Raw genomic sequence first — 21070 nt, 5'->3', positions numbered from 1 at the left:
AAAAGATGCATCAGACATAAACGTTGACATGTGTAACCTTTTATTATATTACTCAAAATCTCTGCAAATCAATCGCTAGATTATGACTTGCCACTACACATTCACTGTATGGATAGCGAGTGGCTGCCAGCCAGCATTTCAGCGTTGAATGTCAATCGTGTGCCGGGTGAGCTAGCTAGACTATGCAGCTAGCACAGAAGAAAGTTACGTAATGTGAAGAAACTGAATTAAAGTACAAAATACAACGGGACGCCGACAACCTCAGCAACCCTGCGCCAGGCATCATTTTTTTTGTTTACGTCTCTGTAATCGAACATACACGTATCATACAATACTGGATATGAAGACACACATACGATGAGTTGCTCTTTCATCTTGAAATTGTCAAACCTAGAAAAGTTTACCATGACCAACAGTTGCTACGTTACAAGAAACCAACCCGATTGGCCATCGCTGGCGTTTTCACGCTCCTCATTTTTACATAAAGTTGAGAAAAATATAACTTTTGCCACCCCGCTCGCCTTCCCACAATGCACTACGCGAGCGTCGACGCCCCGCTCGCCTTCCCACAATGCCCTACGCGGGCGTCAACGCCTGGTTTAATTGAAAATGAATTGGAAGCCGACACCCCGCTCTGCGCGCCCTGCTGCAGTGGTGCGTTCACACTGCAGCGTTTTTTACCGCTCTGCACCGCCGGCCTTCCCACAGTGCACCACGCTCGGGGGCGTTTCAGAAAGATTCATTCAGAGCTGTTATTCTCTTAAATCACTGTTGTAGTTCGTATAATGTCATGGCAAATGTGGAGACAAAATACAACTTTTACACACATTAAGCAAAAATCCGATACGCTTTCTAGATCTGACATGATCTTATCTTCAGCACACAATAGCTTATCTTTTTCCACACTTTTTTTAGGCCGAGTGAAAGATCTCTGCAAATCAATCGCTAGATTATGACTTGCCTTTACACATTCACTGTATGGATAGCGAGTGGCTGCCAGCCAGCATTTCAGCGTTGAATGTCAATCGTGTGCCGGGTGAGCTAGCTAGACTATGCAGCTAGCACAGAAAAAAGTTACGTAATGTAAAGAAACTAAATTAAAGTACAAAATACAACACAGCAGGGACGCCGACAACCTCAGCAACCCTGCACCAGGCATAATTTTTTTGTTTACGTCTCTGTAATCGAACATAGACGTATCATACAATCAGGGCTCTCAAGTTTTGAAGACAGGCAAGAGTGACATTCTCTCTCAATCCCCCCCCCCCCTCGTCGGGGGGTCAAAATTAATTAATTAATTGCTTTTTGCCTGACATCTTTGAAAGGCAGCAATGATTAGGCCCTAATACATCTGTGGCCAGGATATACTAATAAAACATTACATTATTTTAAAAGTCAAAGGAACCGGTCTTCTTTACGTCCCCCACTGGGTTAGATCCTGCCACTTCTGGCATCCCAAGCGCCGCCACTGCCAACTACGCCAACGAAAAGCTGGATAATAGATGATGCGGGTGGCGTTTTACTTACGTACCAGAGGAGTGAGTTTCATCGATATACACCAGCTACATCTATGAACTACTTGTTCTGAGCAGGTGTTGTCAGTGAACAGGCTGTAAAACTGTTGGTTAAGAGACTCGTGAAAAACTGATGCTAATTATCTGGGAAACATTTTTTAACAGCAGTCAAGTTGTCATTGTTTGTGTCAAACAAGTTGTGAATTTGTTGTAACATGCTGTAAAACAGGAGATCATGACTGTGCTCAAAGTGATGCTCGAGCTCCAGCGGTTTGCTTTGTAGGTGAACAAAACTTTCGGAAGATGTAGCAGAATCACAAAAAATTACAGGATATGCTTTTTTTTCATTGGTTGTTGCATTAAATCTCACCCAGATACAATGGTGCTATTTTCCGATTGGCTATTGTATGGACCCTTTCTTTTTTTTGATTGGCTGATAAGTGGCAGGCTCGACTAAGAACTGAAGTGGGGCGGCCAGAGGAATTTTGGTTGGGTGCTGCAGCATAAAAAATATATTATAAAAAAAAAAAATCTGCGTGACAAATACAATGTGTGGCGTGAGGGCGTGACTAAAGACCAAAATGAGTGACTTTCACTCTCAATGTGTGACACTTGAGAGCCCTGCAATACTGGGTATGAAGACACACATACGATGATTTGCTCTTCCATCTTGAAATTGTCAAACCTAGAAAAGTTTACCATGACCAACAGTTGCTACGTTACAAGAAACAAGAAACCAACCCGATTGGCCATCGCTGGCGTTTTCATGCTCCTCATTTACATAAAGTTTAGAAAAATCCAACTAAGAATTTGACCTTGGTTTCAAGGGTCATTCCGGAGTCTCCAAAAGGCCCTTTTAGAAAACGCCTGGATTTACTTTTATAAGAACATGTGTCAAATATGAATATATTGTGGTATTATGTTTGACTTTTGATTTGAATTGGGTAAGGCTTCAACCTGTGGTCCAATTCTGTCTTCCTGCTAATACCTACCACCTCTACCTCTTCAGGCCTCTGTTTTCAAAACAAAATCTAGGCGGAAATAAGTTCCCTGCCTTTCAACTTTCTGGGCAAACTCTGGGGGTGTCCAATAGTACCAAATACTTAAGGCACATTATTACAGACACATTGGAGGACGATGCCGACATGTTCAGACAGAGGAGATTGCTCTATGTCCAAGCTAACATGCTGGTTAGAAAATTCCACCACTGTACACTCAACGTTAAAATTAATTTGTTTAGAGCCTACTGCAACCCTCTCTATACAGCTCCATTCTGGGTGAATTACAAGAAAGAGAGCTTGCGTAAATTGAAAGTAGCCTATAATGACTGTCTTAGGATACTCCTGAAGAAACCCAGGAGTACTTCAGCCATTGAGCTGTTCTGTGGGTCTAACCACCTTCATGGCCTTGTTGAGGAATCTTACTTTTAAGTTTATGAGTCTTCTTTCCTTGCATATTTCTATTTAATGAATTGTTTGTATGTATTGTTTGTTTTTTTGTGTTAACTTTTTACCATGTGGGCCTTGAGCCTGTAATAACGTTTAATAATAATAAATATAGCTGCGGGCAGCAATGGCAGGTGCCTCCTCAACATTGCAAACTATTTCAAAATTTACTTGACACAGACATGTATTTCCATAGCTCTTGTGGTCCCAAACTAGCATAACTGCATATGTGGCCTACACATACATACCACATTTTAAGTCAATTGGAGTCATGGTTCATAAGAAGATATTTGTAAGTTTTCAAAATGTTCACCGTACATGACAGACTGTATGGGTCACCACTGTATGGTTTCCCATGATAAATAAGCATGTATAGCAAGTTTTAGACATTTTAAACTGATGGGGTGGAAATTCTATCATCTTGAAAATGGACCATAGGGGGATGGCCTGTAGCGCCACCTATAGGCCATGGTGGGCCATTTGTGGCGTGGTAGTTACTTATGGCCTATACTTTCAATGTTTCAGAACTTTGACAACTTTTTACCATTGCATACAAAATCGGAAATGCAACTGCACCAAGGTCCACCAGGGCCTAAGCTAAAAACCAAGGAGTGATGGTGGGGGCTTGGTCAGCCCACCCTTTTCCAAAAACCTTCCATACCAAGTTTGGTGTTGATATCTCAACATGGGCGGCACTAGCTATAACTTCTATAGACTATATAAATTAAATGATTGTGTAATAATGAAATAATGAATGATTTTAATTGTATTTAAAATAATTCACTAATTCAAAGAACAACAAGAAAAATATAGCCGCAAGCAGCGATGCGGGTTCCTCCGCAAGATGGGAAAATATTATTAAAATGTACATTGTTGAAGATTAAGAGTTGGACAAGAGAGCAAAACTACTTCATGTAGTTGGCCAACAACAATAGGCTGACTGGGGATTTGAACTCATGAGCATAAGGTTACTAGCCTGGCTGCTAGCCCAATTTAGCCCCGCCCACAAAGAAAATTGGTCGGGAAGTTGGGTCTGGAGGGGCTCGTATTGGGGACAAACTATGGCTATTTATCAATCCGAAAAACGCTGAGAACGCAAGTACATTCTTTTGAAGAAAGTTCTTGCCATCGTCCTTGCGAGAATGGTCTTGCAAGGACGTAAGGACGGAGAGTGAATTGAGATGGTTAGGGTTTTCCTAGACTAAACTAAATAACAAAGCTAAAAAATGGTCCCTCTACCTGTAATTTTACATTTTCTGTAGCCCTTGCTAACTTACAGTACCTAATGTTAACTAGTGTCTGCACTGAGATGCTAGCTAGGTTATCGAAAAGTCGGAACAAATTTACAAATTAGCCGTTTCATCAATAAAATAAGAACATTTTCAGCGACTACACTGACGATTTCTCGTCACATTTTAATTCAGATGCTGATTTACAAGTACCGTTTAGCTGAAATATGAAAAGTAAAAAATTACAGTTGTGAGGTTTGTCTGCCTCGCTTGACATCTTGCAATGACTTCTGGGGAATCAGAAGCGTTCTCGCTGGTCAAGTCACCATCCGATGCATCCTCGATAAAAGGGGCGGATCAGGAACATTACCGGATATTTTTGGCTTTCTTGGTGACTTGTGTTCTTTGGATCGGAACCGTACTTGGGCAATAAAAGATGACGTCAAACGAGTTTGCAAGAACACAAGAACGGAAAAAAAACGTGGATTGATAAACAGCCTATATAAGACCAGGAGCTGGTCGGACCAATGAAATTGCCATGGCGGGCTTTATACGATGATGGACAAATGATCAACTGTAACGTAATCAACAACATCACGAAAGAGCGCTTGGGTTGAATTCGTTTTCCACAAACAACATATGACATTGCTCTGATTGGTTGTAGGTCTATCCAATTGAGCGAAGAGGCATTTAGGCCGTAAGGTGAAGCCGTTTTTCGTTTCATTCCGTTCCCATATATGGGGCACTACATTCCTTTGATTCTGATAAAAACACCTATTGGTTTTGAGCAAGAGAAAAAAAGTTTGTTTTTTGTTTCATTCCGTTCCCATATATGGGGCACTATATTCCTTTGATTCTGATAAAAACACCTATTGGTTTTGAGCAAGAGAAAAAAAGTTTTCCATGTGGAATCCTGCAGTTAATTTTTTATTAATGTTTAAAGTCAGCACTAGTTCTTTCATCGCGTAATTATATTTTGATGATGAGTGAATCAGAATCAGAATGGGATTTATTCGCCATGAAAGTAAACATATACAGTAAACATATAGGAATCTTAAATTTAAAAATGTGGTCTAACTATACTAAGGATACATAAACTAGCAATAATAAGTGGAATACAATTAAAATTAAATATACAATAAGTAAAATATAAGTTGCCAATTTACAATCTAAAATACAATATAAAATACAAATATTGAGGAATTGAGGATGGACTCAATGATGGCTGTGTAGAAGTGCACCATCACTGTCTTTGGGAGGTTGAATTTCTTCAGCTGCCATAGGAAGTACATCCTTTGTTGTGCTTTCTTGGTGAGGGAGCTAATGTTCAGTTTCCACTTGAGGTCCTGGGAGAGGATAGTGCCCAGGAAGCGGAAGGACTCCACAGTGTTGACTGGGGAGTCACACAGGGTGATGGGGGTGAGTGGGGCTGTGTTCTTCCTGAAGTCCACAACCATCTCCACTGTCTTGAGAGCATTAAGCTCTAGGTTGTTCTGGCTGCACCAGGTCACCAGGTTGTCTGCTTCCCACCTATAATCAGACTTGTCTCCACCAGAGATGAGCCCAATGAGGGTGGTGTCGTCTGCAAACTTCAGGAGTTTCACGGACGGATGACTGGAGGTGCAGCTGTTGGTGTACAGGGTGATGAGGAAATCATCACATGCTTACCGCTAGACCGATTAAGTGGCAACATTTAAAGGGTCCAAGATGTTTTCTCAATCAATCTCGTCAATATCAAGTAGCGAAAACGAGGAAATTAAGGGCAGACCTTCAAAACTATGTGGTAAGGATTTTAAACAATGCGATATGTATCTCACGTCCATAAAGAAAGAAAAATTAAGTATTTTACCTGCACACGGTGGGATACATTCAGAAACGGGGCCATACGGTGGCTTGGCTCGCAGGGTGAGAATCAGCGGAAACATACAAACGTTGTCTTGAAGATGAGTTTGACAGTGTTCCTGAAGACACTGGGTTTCACTCCACTTGCTACAGGCGTTTCATTGACATTTATGGCAAAGGCAAAAGCAAGGCATTTTCTGTTGCTTGTGAGAAAGATGAATACCAGACTGCATTTTCAAATCTGGGCAGCGGTTTTAACCTGGACCAGTGTAACTTGTTCATGTGTATTTTATTGTCAAATGCACAGAACAACACAAGGTCAGACTGGGCACTGAAATTCTTAAGACAAGACAACGTAAGCACCTAGCATAGCACAGAACATAAATTACATCTATGCTTAGCTTCAATAAGTAAACCTCCTAAATATAAAAATACAATATACTAAACCCTAAATACACATAATAACCTATTGCTAACCCTATAAACCTATTCTAAACTAAGTGAAGTACAATAGTGCAATATTACTGATAGTGCAACCAGTAGCTGAAAATGACAGTGTGTAAGTAGCTAGTAAAAATGAATCAATGACCATGTCAATGTCCATTCAGGAGCCGATGGCGAAGTACAGTGAAATGCAGTCATGCAATGTTACTGATAGTGCAAACAGTAGCTGAAGTGTGTGTAAAGTGACTATTATGAAGTGAATCAATGTCCATATCAATGTCCATTCAGAAGCCTGATGGCCCTTGGATAGAAACTGTTGTCCAGTCTGCGTGTGCGCGACCGAATGCTGCGGTAACGCCTGCCAGAATGCAACGGGGTAAAGAAACTGAAGTATAGGTGGTAACAGTCTCTTAGAATCCTGCCAACTTCCCTGAGGCATTGTGTGTGGTAGGTGTCCTGTAGGGCTGGGAGCTTCCTGCAGATGATGAACTCAGCGGAACGGACCACACTTTGTAGGGCCTTGCGGTCCCTGTCTGTGCAGCTCCCATACCACACTGTAATGCAACCAGTCAGAATACTCTCAATAGTGCATCTGTAAAAGTTAGTCCATACCAAACTTCTTCAGTCTCCTCAGGAAGAAGAGGCGTTTACGGGCCGCTTTGACCACCTTGTCCGTGTGAACAGACCAGGTGAGGTCGTTGCTGATGTTCACCCCGAGGAACTTGAACCAGCTGACTTCTCCACTTCAGATCCGTTGATGAGTAGGGGTGCATGCTCCTCCTCCTGCCGCCTCCTATACTCCACCATCATCTCCTTGGTCTTGCTGATGTTGAGAGAGAGGTTATTGTCCTGGCACCATGATGTCAGGGTGTCAACCTCCTCTCTGTAGGCTGACTCGTCACTGTCAGAGATGGGGCCCACGATGGTTGTGTCGTCAGCAAACTTAACAAGGAGGTTGGAGCTGTGCGTTGCCGCACAGTCGTGAGTGAACAGGATATGGCTGAGCACACAGCCCTGGGGGGCGCCTGTGTTGGAGATCAGTACGGATGAGTTGCGGTCACCGATTCTCACCACCTGTGGCCTCCCCGTCAGGAAGTGGAAGATCCACTTGCAGAGGGAGGTGCTTAGTTCCGGGTCCACCAAAGCTTGGAGACCAGTCTGGAGGGGATGATGGTGTTGAATGCTGAGCTGTAGTCAATGAACAGCAGCATCCTCACATACGTATTCCCTTTGTCCAGGTGGGAGAGAGCGGTGTGCATAGTCAGAGCGATGGCATCGTCTGTAGACCTGTTGGACCGGTGTGCAAACTGCATAGGGTCCAGGGTGGGGGGCAGCGAAGAGCAGATGAATGATTTGACTAGCCGCTCAAAGCACTTAATAACATCCATTGGAAATGCCAGTCCTATGAATTAATGACTGCATCTTTTGTTATGAACTGCATCATTTCAACATATTTGTGAAATAACAAAACACAATGCCTGCCTTTTCCCTCCCACATGAACAACATAGGCCTACTTATGTCAAATGAGCTGGTTTTGGATTGTGTTGGATGGTTTAGCATCTATAGCTCCAAGAGGAAAGTTTAGTAGTTTTATTACAAATAATTGAAAGCTTAATGTATGCCAGTAGTGCTTCAAAGTATTGGGTGGTATAGTCTCATACATTTTCGAGCGTATGTTACTCGTGTTGATATCCACATTTGAACAGTAGATGGCGTAGTTCTGCCAATTTAGTGGAATTTAAACTAAACCCAGATAAGTATGTTACACGTACAATGCATTCATAAAGATTAGGACAATGGTTACGTTTTTTGGAGTCTCAAAACATCCAACTTCATGCATTTTCAAAATCAATGTTGAACTAAACCGAACGCCAACGGATGGCAAAGTCTAAAATGGCCGCAGTGGGCAACGCTCTTAGCGTAGAAAATGTTACGCCTTCGCAAACAGAATTTACGTAGCCTGCCTACTACCGCCCACATGAAAGTCATTAGCATACATTGTTGATATCCAAAAATGCAATTCTGGATATCCAGAATTCGAATTCTGGATATCCAAAATGCAATTCTGGATATCCAAAATGCAATTCTTGATATCCAAAATTTGAATTCTTGATATCCAAAATGCTATTCTGGATATCCAAAATTCGAATAGTTGATATCCAAAATTGGAATTCTTGACATCCAAAATTGAATTCTTGATATCCAAAATTGAATTCTTGATATCCAAAATTCAAATTTTGGATATCAAGAATTCAGTGATTAAATGTTAAAACGGCTTGCCATAGAATCCCTGCATTCGTTGGTGTGAATCCCTGCATTCGTTGGTGTGGATTTTTGGAACTTTCCTGACGCGCTTAGATTCACAAATGCATTTTTTCTAAAAGATATCCTCTGCAGCCTATCAGATCGTCTCTTCCAATTGTAGCCAATCACATTAACGTGTCTATGTGGACTTCAACAACCTGCCCTAATGACGGACATCGTCTCCTTCAGATCACGAGCAATGTCGTCTGGTAGCATGTAGGTGAAATATTGCTTTTTAATCTTATTAAACCGATGATCATACGTGATTGAATATTGTTGAGAATGGCAGGATTCATGTTTAGTCATTTTCCGTGTTTCCTAGGCTAACGCAGAGCCCGTCTACCCATATTAGACATTCTCCGGTGATTGGCTAAAATTGGAGACATCTGATAGGCTGCAGAGGATATCTTTAGAAAAAATGCATTTGTGAATCTAAGCATGTCAGGAAAGTTCCAAAAATCCTCACAAACGAATGCAGGGATTCACACCAACAAATGCAGGGATTCACACCAACCAATGCAGGGATTTGTAACTTGTGTTTGTCAGGTCGCAAACGAATGTAATAGGGTCATTTATTTGTGAATCGCGTTACATTTGTGAATCACAAAATACATTTGTGAATTGTGTTACATTTGTTTGAATCGTGTTACGTTTGTTGGTTTGAATCGTGTTATGTTTGTATGAATCGTGTTACGTTTGTTGGTTTGAATCGTGTTATGTTTGTATGAATCGTGTTGCGTTTGTTTGGATCGTGTTAAGTTTGTTTGTATCGTGTTGCGTTTGTTTGTTTGAATTATGAAACTAATCTAACTCCATAAGAATTAGTTAATGGGCAGGGTTTTTATACCGGTTGATCTCTGATCTCCAATTTATCCTGCTCCCGACCAGGTTAGCCGTTCAGCATGTGTTACCATGGCGATCTACCCCGGTAACAAGTGATAGGCTGCAGAGGATATCTTTAGAAAAAATGCATTTGTGAATCTAAGCGTGTCAGGAAAGTTCCAAAAATCCACACCAACGAATGCAGGGATTCACACCAACGAATGCAGGGATTCACACCAACCAATGCAGGGATTTGTAACTTGTGTTTGTCAGGTCGCAAACGAATGTAATAGGGTCATTTATTTGTGAATCGCGTTACATTTGTGAATCACAAAATACATTTGTGAATTGTGTTACATTTGTTTGAATCGTGTTACGTTTGTTGGTTTGAATCGTGTTATGTTTGTATGAATCGTGTTACGTTTGTTGGTTTGAATCGTGTTATGTTTGTATGAATCGTGTTGCGTTTGTTTGGATCGTGTTAAGTTTGTTTGTATCGTGTTGCGTTTGTTTGTTTGAATTATGAAACTAATCTAACTCCATAAGAATTAGTTAATGGGCAGGGTTTTTATACCGGTTGATCTCTGATCTCCAATTTATCCTGCTCCCGACCAGGTTAGCCGTTCAGCATGTGTTACCATGGCGATCTACCCCGGTACCAAGTGATCCACCGTCGTAGTACAGAAAACCCTGGGTTGAATCTGAAGTTACCTCGCTAACGCCAAAACTTTGATTCGTAGTACAGGCCCCTGGGGCGCTAGAAAAGCGCCCTCGAAACGCCTAGCAACCTGCTGGTGATAGGTGAATTGCTGACCATTGCTAACAAGAAACACATATTTAGCCAATCAGCGTCCTCAAAAATTATGCATAAAGGGCTCTGTAATTAGCGCCCCAAGCAGAGTTAAGTAGCTATATAAGTGATTTTGCGACTGTAGGGCCTACTTAATGTTATTGAAAATGAATGACTCCGGACCGGACTTCAGACGTTTTCATTTCTCAAATTCTGTCAGATATCCTCTCCAAAATCCTTTCGAGAGGAGAACTTTAGTGGAGAAAATAAAAATTAAAGATTGGCCCAACCTGACATCAAAATTACACAACAGGCAAGCGAAAAGGGTAAAGGTAAATCATACACAGAGGTTTCTCCCACGATTGGTAAGCTACAACAGGAAGGCCTGGCTAGCTGGATGCAGTCATGTCAATGCCTTATTTTGCTTCCCGTATTTGCTTTTTATAACATTCGGAACAGATACAGCATGGACTGTTACAGGAGTTAAGGATATTGAACATTTATCTGAGAAAACAAAACAAGCGCACAAAGGCACACATGGGCTGTGTCTACTACCGCGCACTTGTGCACTTTGAGCACTGACTTTCAGTGCTTAGGGCACTTCACTCACAAAACCAGAATAATTCAGTGCACTGAAAGTACCTGGATGGCGCACTGCAAACGGTCCAAAAAAACAGTGTACAACGATGGACACTACTCGCCCTAAACGGGCGCCATCTTGGCTATGTAGCGGAAAAGGAAGAGCCCTTTCGGCAGCTTTTTCCACTTAAGTGGAGAGGCGCGTTCATTTTGGCAGGTTTTGCGGGTGTGGCGAGCAGATTTGCGTCCGTCACTTCCACCAAGTGTTTAACGTAGCAGTGTTACATTCGAGACAGCACTTATCAGCAACAGAGTGCACTGAATATGTAAGTGCATTGTTTTGCAGGGCACTGTATTGCAGTGTACTTCATAAAGTGCGCGGTAGTAGACACAGCCATGGAGTATACAATCAAGATAGCCATGCTAGGCACAGACAATCGCTTGCAACTGGACGAAGGTCACCGGATTGAGGTGAGGAGAAACAACGAAGAAGTGGATAAGAACAGGCACGTTCTATCAAAGATAATTGATTGTGTTAAATTCATTTATAAATCCTTAATATTTAGTTTTACAGTAATAGTTGTGTTTCCTAATAATACCAGGCAGAGTGGCTCAAGTGCCCAGATGTCCATGGTTTTCAATATTTCTGAAATGAGTGTAATGATATTTATAGTCCACAAATGTGGACATTTGCCTCTACCGGTGTGCATTAATTACATAATTACTATTTCTCAGAGAACTTGTATCATGCAGTTTGTGTTCAATTGTATTAGGATGGTTACCGAATTGACTGAATATTTCACAGCCCCACCTAGAATAATTTTCACCAGCTGCCACTGCTTCCAATCCATTTTACCCTTCCCTGGACGTAAAGAATTAGACCAATTATCACCCTACGTCACACAACTGTCAAGCAGGCTACACTGCGCATGTCGGTTGCAAAAGACGAACTTCTCCCCGGTCTATTACACTTGGAATGTCTATCAGGTCATCATATATCTCTGCCCACTGGATTGCAGGGCTTGATATTAACTTTTTGAGGCTCTTGGCCTTTGGACAAATACATTTACGTTTCACTTGTCGATACACAAAAGTCACTTGACCCCGATACCCTTAAATAGCCTGACCAAGTGATCGGGCAAAACTAACCTGGCTAATGGAGGTCGCTTTCTCAGGCAAATGAATGAAACAGGCTCGGTTAAAGAAATCCGAGAAGCTGGCTATCTTCATCAGGCTCGTATCTACATTAAGCAGTCCTCCCTGACGTTTCTGGTGTATAATGGAGTGAAATACAACATTGTGCACACTGCCAGTGAGCGAGTCTGACTGAGGCTAACGTCAAAACAATGTAACGGGGACGCAGTCTCACTCAGATCGCCAGTTTAAACAAATCAGAAAAATAATCGGACCAGCTGGCTAAAAACAGAATTCGCATATCTCTTGAAAGCTGCCCTGCTCGACTTTTTAGATGTAAAATTGACTTTAAAACTGTAAAATGATGAACTTTGTGACATGGTTGCCCCTCGACTATGCAGTCTGTACCGGGCGACATTCTCACTCAAATCTCAAGACTTTCGTGAGCCAAATCAAAATTCTGATGCGACAGATCAATGGGTAATCGCTTTCTCTCCTATAGGCTGTCCTCCTCGACCTTTTAGGTCTTTTTAAATCTAACTATTTGTATTATCCGTGTGGTCCTTTTGCCATTGTAAATGCTATCCTTTCCCGGTTTTCTGCAACCACGCTGCGCGCGCATCCCGAATGTTTACAAACATATAATTGGTCTATACCCCCGCAGCCCCCGCACCGCGGGGGGGCCTCGCAGGGACGGGGGGCCTCATGGGAGGTCTCCAGTTTTTTATTTTTTTTTATCCAATTTGAATTACATGGGATGCACACTATGTTCTTATTGTCTTGTCTGTGTTTCCAGAGGTGATATGAAAATGAAGAAAAGTATATTTAATTGTGCTTTCTTTGTTAGCTAGGTAAGTGACATGACGAAGCAGGTCAGGTGGTCAAACAGACCGGCGAGCCCGCTGCAAATAGGTAGCTAACTATAGGAAAAATGAAACGCACATTTGAAAGCGGTGCCCAAAATCGGCATTCCCCCCCAAAAAAATCTGAATTAAATGCCAAACTTACAAAACTTACTAGTCTTTTACGACCAGCCGGTGAAGGAGGGTGCACAGAAGAGACAGGTATTGTACTGTTTGCTACCCAGATAGCACACATACGTCGGGCCGACGTCGGGCCGACGTATACAATAATCGTTGGCCCAACGTCGTATGGACATCGTTTGCACATTGGCAAGACGTCGCCGAGACGTCGGCAATTGATCGAAACCGACCTCCAGACGATGTCTGGACGATGAATCAAAACTGTACCAACCGGCCGTTCGCAGATATTTCGACTTAACTATACATTTATTTATTTAGTTTGGATCTCTCAGACAGCAAATATTTCACTATCTATCTGAAATGTCCAACCCAGTCTCATACTTCTGCGTATCTATGACACGGGTTGACGCATCTATTTTGCGTGCCATAGATACGCCAAATCGCTGTTTTGCGTGCAGTTTATACGCAAATTCCTTCCATTCATTTCATTCCCATTCATACGTCATCATCCAGACTCGGATTTTACGGAGAGTCACGATATCGAAGCATCCAAATGTATTTTTTACGTTTTTACGTTTTTGTGGGGGAATTTTCACCTCAAACACCTTTAAATAACAAACAGTAATTTTTATTTGCCACCAACGCCAAGCAGCATTCTTGTAGCCTAAATATAAATAAGAAAAAATAGCCTATGGGCACACACAGGCAATATAAGCTGTAGCCTATACAGGCCAGGTTCTTGCCAGCCATGGAAGAGTGGGCTGTGGAGATTTAAAATAAGGTTTCTGATTTAACTCTGTTTAACTCAAGACAACTATCATCTCAATATTCACCACACACGTCTATATCGATTTGTGATCTTGGTCAAATCCGACTCTGGGTGATGACGTAAAATGATAAGAGTTCATGAAGTTCTGCGTGTAATAGAGACGCATTTTCTCTTGATCGACATGAATGGGAAGATGTGCGTGCAGTTTATACGCGAATTCCTCCCATTTATTTCTATCGGCTGAAAATGCGGAAGAATGCGGAAGAATTTTCTTATATCCTTGAATATTGTTCAACCCCATTGATTCCTATCATTGATAATTCACCAATAAGATGGGTTAATGTTATGTCCATCCAGTTTTTAGAAATTCTGCATAGATTCTGAAAAAAATAATGAAAAAAGTTTCGAATTTGTATCGGAAAATCTTCAGTCACCGTGGCAAGACGATCTATGATTTATGTATTTATTAAATAGGATTTTCTTGTATTTATTTATACTTATACACTGTTAATATGAAGAATTTGTATCTCAAAATGAACGTGAACCTGACCGGAAGGTGAAGAAATTAGTTTTACTAGCTGATTATAATTATAAAATTGCCTGTTTTAATCTTGCCTTTATGCATGCACTGTACAGCACCGGAGAGAGATTAGTTGTAGTAAGTATATAATTATGGGGAATTATAGTTATGGGGAAATGCACTTAATTAGCGAAGTATTAAAAAAGGTAGGACAAGGACACGAGAAAGGATCAACGCATTCGTATTGGAACAACCCCCAGAGGCTGCCCTGTGAATTTTACCGCGGTAATTCTTCAGTGCGTTTTCATCCCTCTCCCGGCAAGTTAACACAAATATCTTGCTCTGATTCTGGCATGCAAAATTGTGTTTTGAGGATCGTGCATGTTTTATCTTTAATATCAAAAGGGACAGTGAGTGTTTGTCAATGTTAAGATTATTCGCATTTATGTATATTTATTTACAATCAAAATGGGATATTAGCTAGTGCTAGCCAGGCTAGCTAGTTTGCCAGTTTCCCCTTTAGTTTATTTGAGCGGGCTAATCTCCTTTTGAGCGGGCTGATCTCCTGGAATATACAATAGTAGGCCATCTCAATTGGCAGATCCAGGCTAGGGTTTACCTTCCTTTTCAATAATACCATATCTTACTCGCAAATCAGTAATGGAACTTGTAGATTTTAAATCAATTTAATCAGTGAAGAACATCTTAAGGTCTGATCTTTAGATTAGTTTGCTATAACCATGCAGCACACTTTGTAATCACTTGTTTTTACCTTTCTTTGCAGCTCCAGTACACTTACCTTGTCCCTACACCTTACCTTTGACCTCCCATACAAAACCCAACGGCTCTTTTAAGAGCCAAACATCTCATCTTTCTCATCGTTTTGAGTGAGTCTGGGCCAGGTTTTTATTTATTATTGCAGTAGTCTAAACAATTCATTTTCTAAAGTTCCCTTTACCTGGCTAAAGGACTAACAATATATATTTTTTTAAACGTCTACATGCATGCATGCTGTCCCATGTTACTGTTGCTATAATATTTCACCCAATTTGACTGTTAGCCTTTTGAGTTATGGACAATAGACATTTATTATAAGACATATATCCCATGGGTTAGCAGAGACTATCTCAAAGTTTATGTTTGATACCTTTAACTTTTTTTTTATTGTCCTTTGCAGTTCTTAGAATGCCTGGTTCAACTTTGCGTAAGTGCCCTCATTGTCACATTAGTGTGAATTGTGGCAACCGGCGTTGTGTCAAGGTGATTGTGTACACAATCTACACTCTTCTCATCATGTTTAATAGTTAAGATGCCTTTTGGTTTTAACCCTCCTGCCTCACTGTCTTCCTGTTTCTCTTACAGTGTGGGAAGCTGCTTGATTTCAAGCTGCGGCATACCGTCCGGCTATTAAAGTTCCGTGCTCAAGCCAAAGAATGGGCACAAACAACAAAAAAATCAAGGAACCAAACAAAGGTGTTGGACAATTCATTTATCATGGTAAGAAAGTTATCTGTAATATGCCAAATATGGTTATGGGTTGTTACTGAATATGCTAATGTGCAAAATGTCTGTCACGGTTTTCCAGTTTGTACTTGCATGACAGGCAATAGTGTAACTATACATGTGTCTCTGCATTCCCAATTTGTGTGCATGGCAAAGGCATGCCAAACATTCCTCTACCTCGAAAGACAGTTTATGTTTTTGACATTTTTCTTATGTTTCAGATGGAAAAACTTAAGGCCCTTGGCTACTTCCCTCTCCTGCTATGGGGGAAATACAGCCGTTCAAAATGGAGAGCACAATTCCACATTCCGTTTGAGATGCCAGCTGCAGCTCATGGGGTGTTGGAAAAGGTGTTAATCCTATTCGAGCATATTTTACAAGGTATTGTATTGGCACTTTGTTACATTTAGTAATCGATCATTTATAAGTATATGGTCATGTGAAAGCATAAGAGATACACAAGCTTTAGCATAGCATTTTTTCTGAGAAAATCTATCATTCTAGTTATTTGTATATTATTTACACTGTTAAATCATTCTTCAAAGGTGTTACTCTGGAAACAGACAAAGAAACAGGACAGGACGACAGAAGGGGAGATGTAGTTGAGAGTGGGGAGGTGGTGGAGATGGAGATAGATTTAGAGGAGGGGAGAGAACAGCAAGAGAAAGAGATACAGACTGGAATAGAAATGGATGTACAGGAAGGTGGAAGACAGCAGGAAAGAGAGGTTGAAAAGATTGTCACAGATAAGGATGTAGAGGAGGGAAGACAGGCAGAAAAGGGGGAGATGGGAGAACAGATGACAATCGAGGACGATAAACAAAGAAACAATGTACAGACAGAGTTGGGTTTAGAATGGAATGTAGAGGCAAAGGGAGAAATAAGACAGAGAGAAAGAAAAGAGATTATGGTGGTGAGGAATGTAGAGGAAGCTGGAGGGACACATACACATGTAGAGGAAAAGAGACAGACGGATATAAAAGAGTCAGGAGCTGCAGAGAAAGATATAGAGGAAGAGAGAGGACAAAAGGATGAGTGGTGAGTGCCAAAATAGGAAATATCGTCAGTCTACAGAAGAACAAAGAATAATTATATTTAGACATCTCAAGTCATGGGCCCAATGTTAAAGTGTAATATACCCTAGTGTGCATAAGTACAATTTCGAAAAACTTTAGTTCGATTTGCTATAATTTAGGTGTCAATTATACTTTTCTTTACAGGAAGTCACCTGTAAATGTTTCTGCCAAAAAACAGGGCAAAACTAAGAGGGACATAAAAGTCAAAGGTAGGAAAAAGACTGTATAAGCAATAAAGCCATATAAAACATATTTGTATTCATGCATTATTAATTACTGTGTGTGGAGTATATGTATGTTTATTGTATAATTTTTTTGACAGAGTGCCAATTCCATGGATCACTGGACGTTTTCCCAGTGGAATCTGTGTCGATGAGTCGTATAAGAAAGGTTAGTAAAAAAACACAAATCAAAAGACACCAATCCCACATTAAAACTGAAATACTGTTCATTACCTTTTTGATGTTTGGTTAATTCACAAAGATACAGTTGATGCTCAAAATATTTTTATATGGTAGTGAAAAGCACAAGAACTTGACTGCCTGACATCAGATGCCGTAGATCAGAGGTCGCCAACCTGTCGATCGCGATCGACGTGTCGATCTCGGAGACTTTCCCTGTCGATCTCCAAAATAATTTCAGAAATACTGATCTCCGACTAATTCATGAACGCGGAGGATTCTTAAACTGAACGCGCGTTCTCTTGTACCTGGATTTGCATATTGGCCTGTGCGTGTTGCAAAGCAATTCACCGACAGAATAAATGGGCGTTTTTTCCCGAAGACGACCTTTGAGAGACCTGCTATCCCAGGATACCTGTGGGCGTGGTTGCCGTTGGTTTGTTTATTTACCCGGCCGTGTTGTCCACATAGTGTTAGCAAGCATGGCAGAGGCACCACGAAAGAGGGCGAAAAACTACAGTTTCCATCATGAATGGGAGGAGGAATTCATCTTTACCTTGGTAAAAGACAAGAGTGTGTGTATGTTGTGCCACCAGCCACAGGCACTGTCTAAGCGAGGGAATTTGGAGCGGCACCACAACACTAACCATCCGAAATTCAAAGACTGCTATCCACAAAGCTATGTCCGTGAAAAGAACATCCCCATTCAGAAACTGGTGGCAATCACTACCGATGGGGCACCGGCAATGTGCGGTGTGCACGCTGGTTTTATAGCACTGTGCCGTAATGATCCGGATTTCCCCGACTTCATGAAGTATCACTGTGTGATTCATCAGCAAGCCTTGGCTGGGAAAGTTGTGGACTTTTCTCATGTCATGTCACTGGTGGTCAAAGTGGTAAACTCGATTCGAGCAAAAGCGCTTCAGCATCGCTTATTCAAGGCGTTATTGGATGAGCTCGATTCGGCGTATGGAGACCTGCTTCTGCATGCTGATGTCAGGTGGTTGAGTCGCGGAAAAGTGCTGCAGCGATTTGTTGACTTGCTGCCTGAGATTAAGACGTTTCTGTCGAAAAGGAACGAGGAGCACGAGGAACTTTCAACGGATGCGTGGCTACTGGACCTGGGGTTTCTGACGGACCTAACCGGAAAACTGAACTCGCTCAACCACGAACTCCAGGGAAAAGACCGGCACCTCCTCCACATGATCAGCGCAGTGAATGCGTTCAAGGCCAAACTCTGTGTCTGGACCACGAATCTGAGGAAAGGGACGCTGACACACTTTACAAACCTGGAAAAAATGTCACAGTCCATCAAAGACTCTTCTGACTTTCACCCTGAGCAGTACTGTGTGCACCTGGACAAACTGGCAGCGGAGTTCAGTCGACGTTTTGGTGAGTTAGAAATCATGAAGGATATTGCTGTATTTCTTTCAAACCCATTCCTGCCTATTAATACAGAGGAGGTTGCAGACCAATTCGAGAAAGCATTTGCTTTGCCAAGTGGAGTGGACATGGAGATGCTTGATTTGCAAAATGACATTGAGCTGAAAGCCAGGTCAAGGGACAGTGACTTTTGGGGACTTGTCAGCCGAGAGAAGTTTCCTCTCCTCAGTGCATGTGCACTAAAAGTGAGTGCCTACTTTGGATCGACCTACCTCTGTGAAATGGCATTTTCACAGATGAAAATCACCAAATCCAAGTACAGGAGCCGGCTTACTGACAGACACCTCACAGACTGCCTCAGACTGGCTGTCTCTGCTTATGAGCCAAACTACAAGGCACTCACAGACAGTGTTCAGTCACAGCCATCACACTGACTTGTCACATGAGAAATTTGTCAGTGTTGTGTTGTAACTTCAGTTTATAAATAAAACCGTTCATATCCAGCCTGCTCATTGCAAAAGTGTTTTTTCTTGTTCATATTGTTCACAAAGTGTTTGATTTCATTCAATTACAATAAGGCCAAATATAAAGTTAAGTTGTAAGTTCAGTCTGGAGTCTGTTCTGTCTCTCAACGCCTCAATAGGTAGATCTTCGGGTCACCAAGGCAAAGGTCGGTGATCTTTGGCCTAAAAAGGTTGGTGACCACTGCCGTAGATGGAGCTCTGTCTAACCTGTATTGTATTCAGTTCTTTAATGTCTCAATTAACATATTAAGGTGTTGGTACTTTTGTGAAAGAACCAAATTACTGCCCTGCCAGTGCATCAGCTGATCTGTCCTTTAAACACATTAGGGTTTTGCATTTCCCTGGTCTTTGTCCTTACAAATTATATTTTGATAGATGAAAGTAGTTTGGTGTGATGGATGAGGTAGATGACTGACAAACAAATAAAAAAGAACATAGCTTCAGGTGTGTGTGCTTATAAAAAGTCACGCTGACTCTGCTTCAGGTGTGGGGGGGAGGGGGGGGGGCTTGGCATGGATTCCGAGTTGCATTTCATACAACCAAATATATCTTTTAATGTTTTATACCCTAATGTATATACAATGATGTTATGTTTACAGTTGCTTACAATTACAAAATGTAATGTAATTTAGCCATTCATTATCCATAAAATGTCTTGTTTATTCTGTGTTTCACTCATTTCTAAGGGGCACAAAGAGGTTAAGGTGCATTGGTTGCCTTGTCCATCATGGTAAGATACAATTTTTGGACTTTCAATTATTATTTTATCCTACCAATTTATTTATTCTTCAATTTCTAATTGTGTATTTTATTTTCAGTAAGAAGACTTGGCCACCCACTTGGGAGCCTGAGGGTAATGTCCAGATGACCCTAACTGTCTGTTAATGTGGCATGGATGACTGAAGTTCCAGATGTTACCTTTCTCGTAATAAACTTGGTTTCATGGTTAAGATATGTTGTGACTAACATTACACTGACAAGATAGGGCAACTTAAGAAATAAGAACATTTACCAAAGGAGCAGTCTAGCTAAAGTCTGTTCTTTGATAAAGAATGCAATACCACAATGAACTATCTAGTTTTGTAATGGAGCCAAACATAGTTTTGGCAGAAAACTCAATTGTGCGTCTGTTTACCTGACTTTTACCTGATCATGTGTTACCAACAACATAGGCTTAACTAAAACAGCGACCACTGTAGTAAAATACAAGTTAAAAAAAAGGCAATAATCCACACTGCAATGTTGTTTGTTTTAAGTGCCTAAACCTGGCAAAGGGCCATACAATGTGCTCAAACAATTTAAGACAGTTAACGCCAATATTATTGCGGTTAGATGGAACAGCAGAACCCAGGATGGAGCTTAATCTAGTGCCTCCTGTGTTGAAGAAGTGGAGCCGGTCAATGGCTTCCAATACCACATTATTCTTACCATTACATACATGACCACATACTTATATGCTTTTACACTTGCTTGTAAAGTAGACAGACTGTATAGCCTATAACTGCATTGGTAAGGTCTATATTCATATATCGTAGGAAAAGTGTTCTGCTGACAGACATCCAGATGGGCAAGACAGAGACTGTAAACCATTTGACATCTAGCAGAGAAGTCTACAACAGTCTTGTGGCATGTTCCAAAAGGTTTTATGTGGCCCTGGTGGACGAGTTTCTTGCTGGATAGAGCCTTGACACAGGTCATGAGAAGACCATGGCCAGGTTAAGGATTTGTCAAATGCTTCAGAAATGTGAAACAATACTGTATCTGAAACACTGAACTAAACAATTACATTGTAAGTATAATGGTGGGT

The 21070-nt window shown here is 41.3% G+C and overlaps 1 protein-coding gene across 1 annotated transcript in view; it reads right to left on the bottom strand.

Moving 5' to 3' along the window:
- capn3b (calpain 3b) overlaps window positions 1-17534 on the bottom strand; it is a 133220-nt gene extending 115686 nt beyond the window's left edge. The window contains exon 1 of the mRNA XM_047049565.1: window positions 17411-17534. The gene's annotated coding sequence lies outside the window, so the exon portion shown is untranslated. The remainder of the gene's footprint in view (window positions 1-17410) is intronic.
- Window positions 17535-21070: the final 3536 nt, after the last annotated feature.

Source organism: Hypomesus transpacificus, chromosome 26 (genome assembly GCF_021917145.1).
Source record: "Hypomesus transpacificus isolate Combined female chromosome 26, fHypTra1, whole genome shotgun sequence".
Taxonomy (NCBI): domain Eukaryota; kingdom Metazoa; phylum Chordata; class Actinopteri; order Osmeriformes; family Osmeridae; genus Hypomesus; species Hypomesus transpacificus.
Note: the sequence above shows the minus strand (reverse complement) of the source record. Positions and strands in the feature narration are given on the sequence as shown.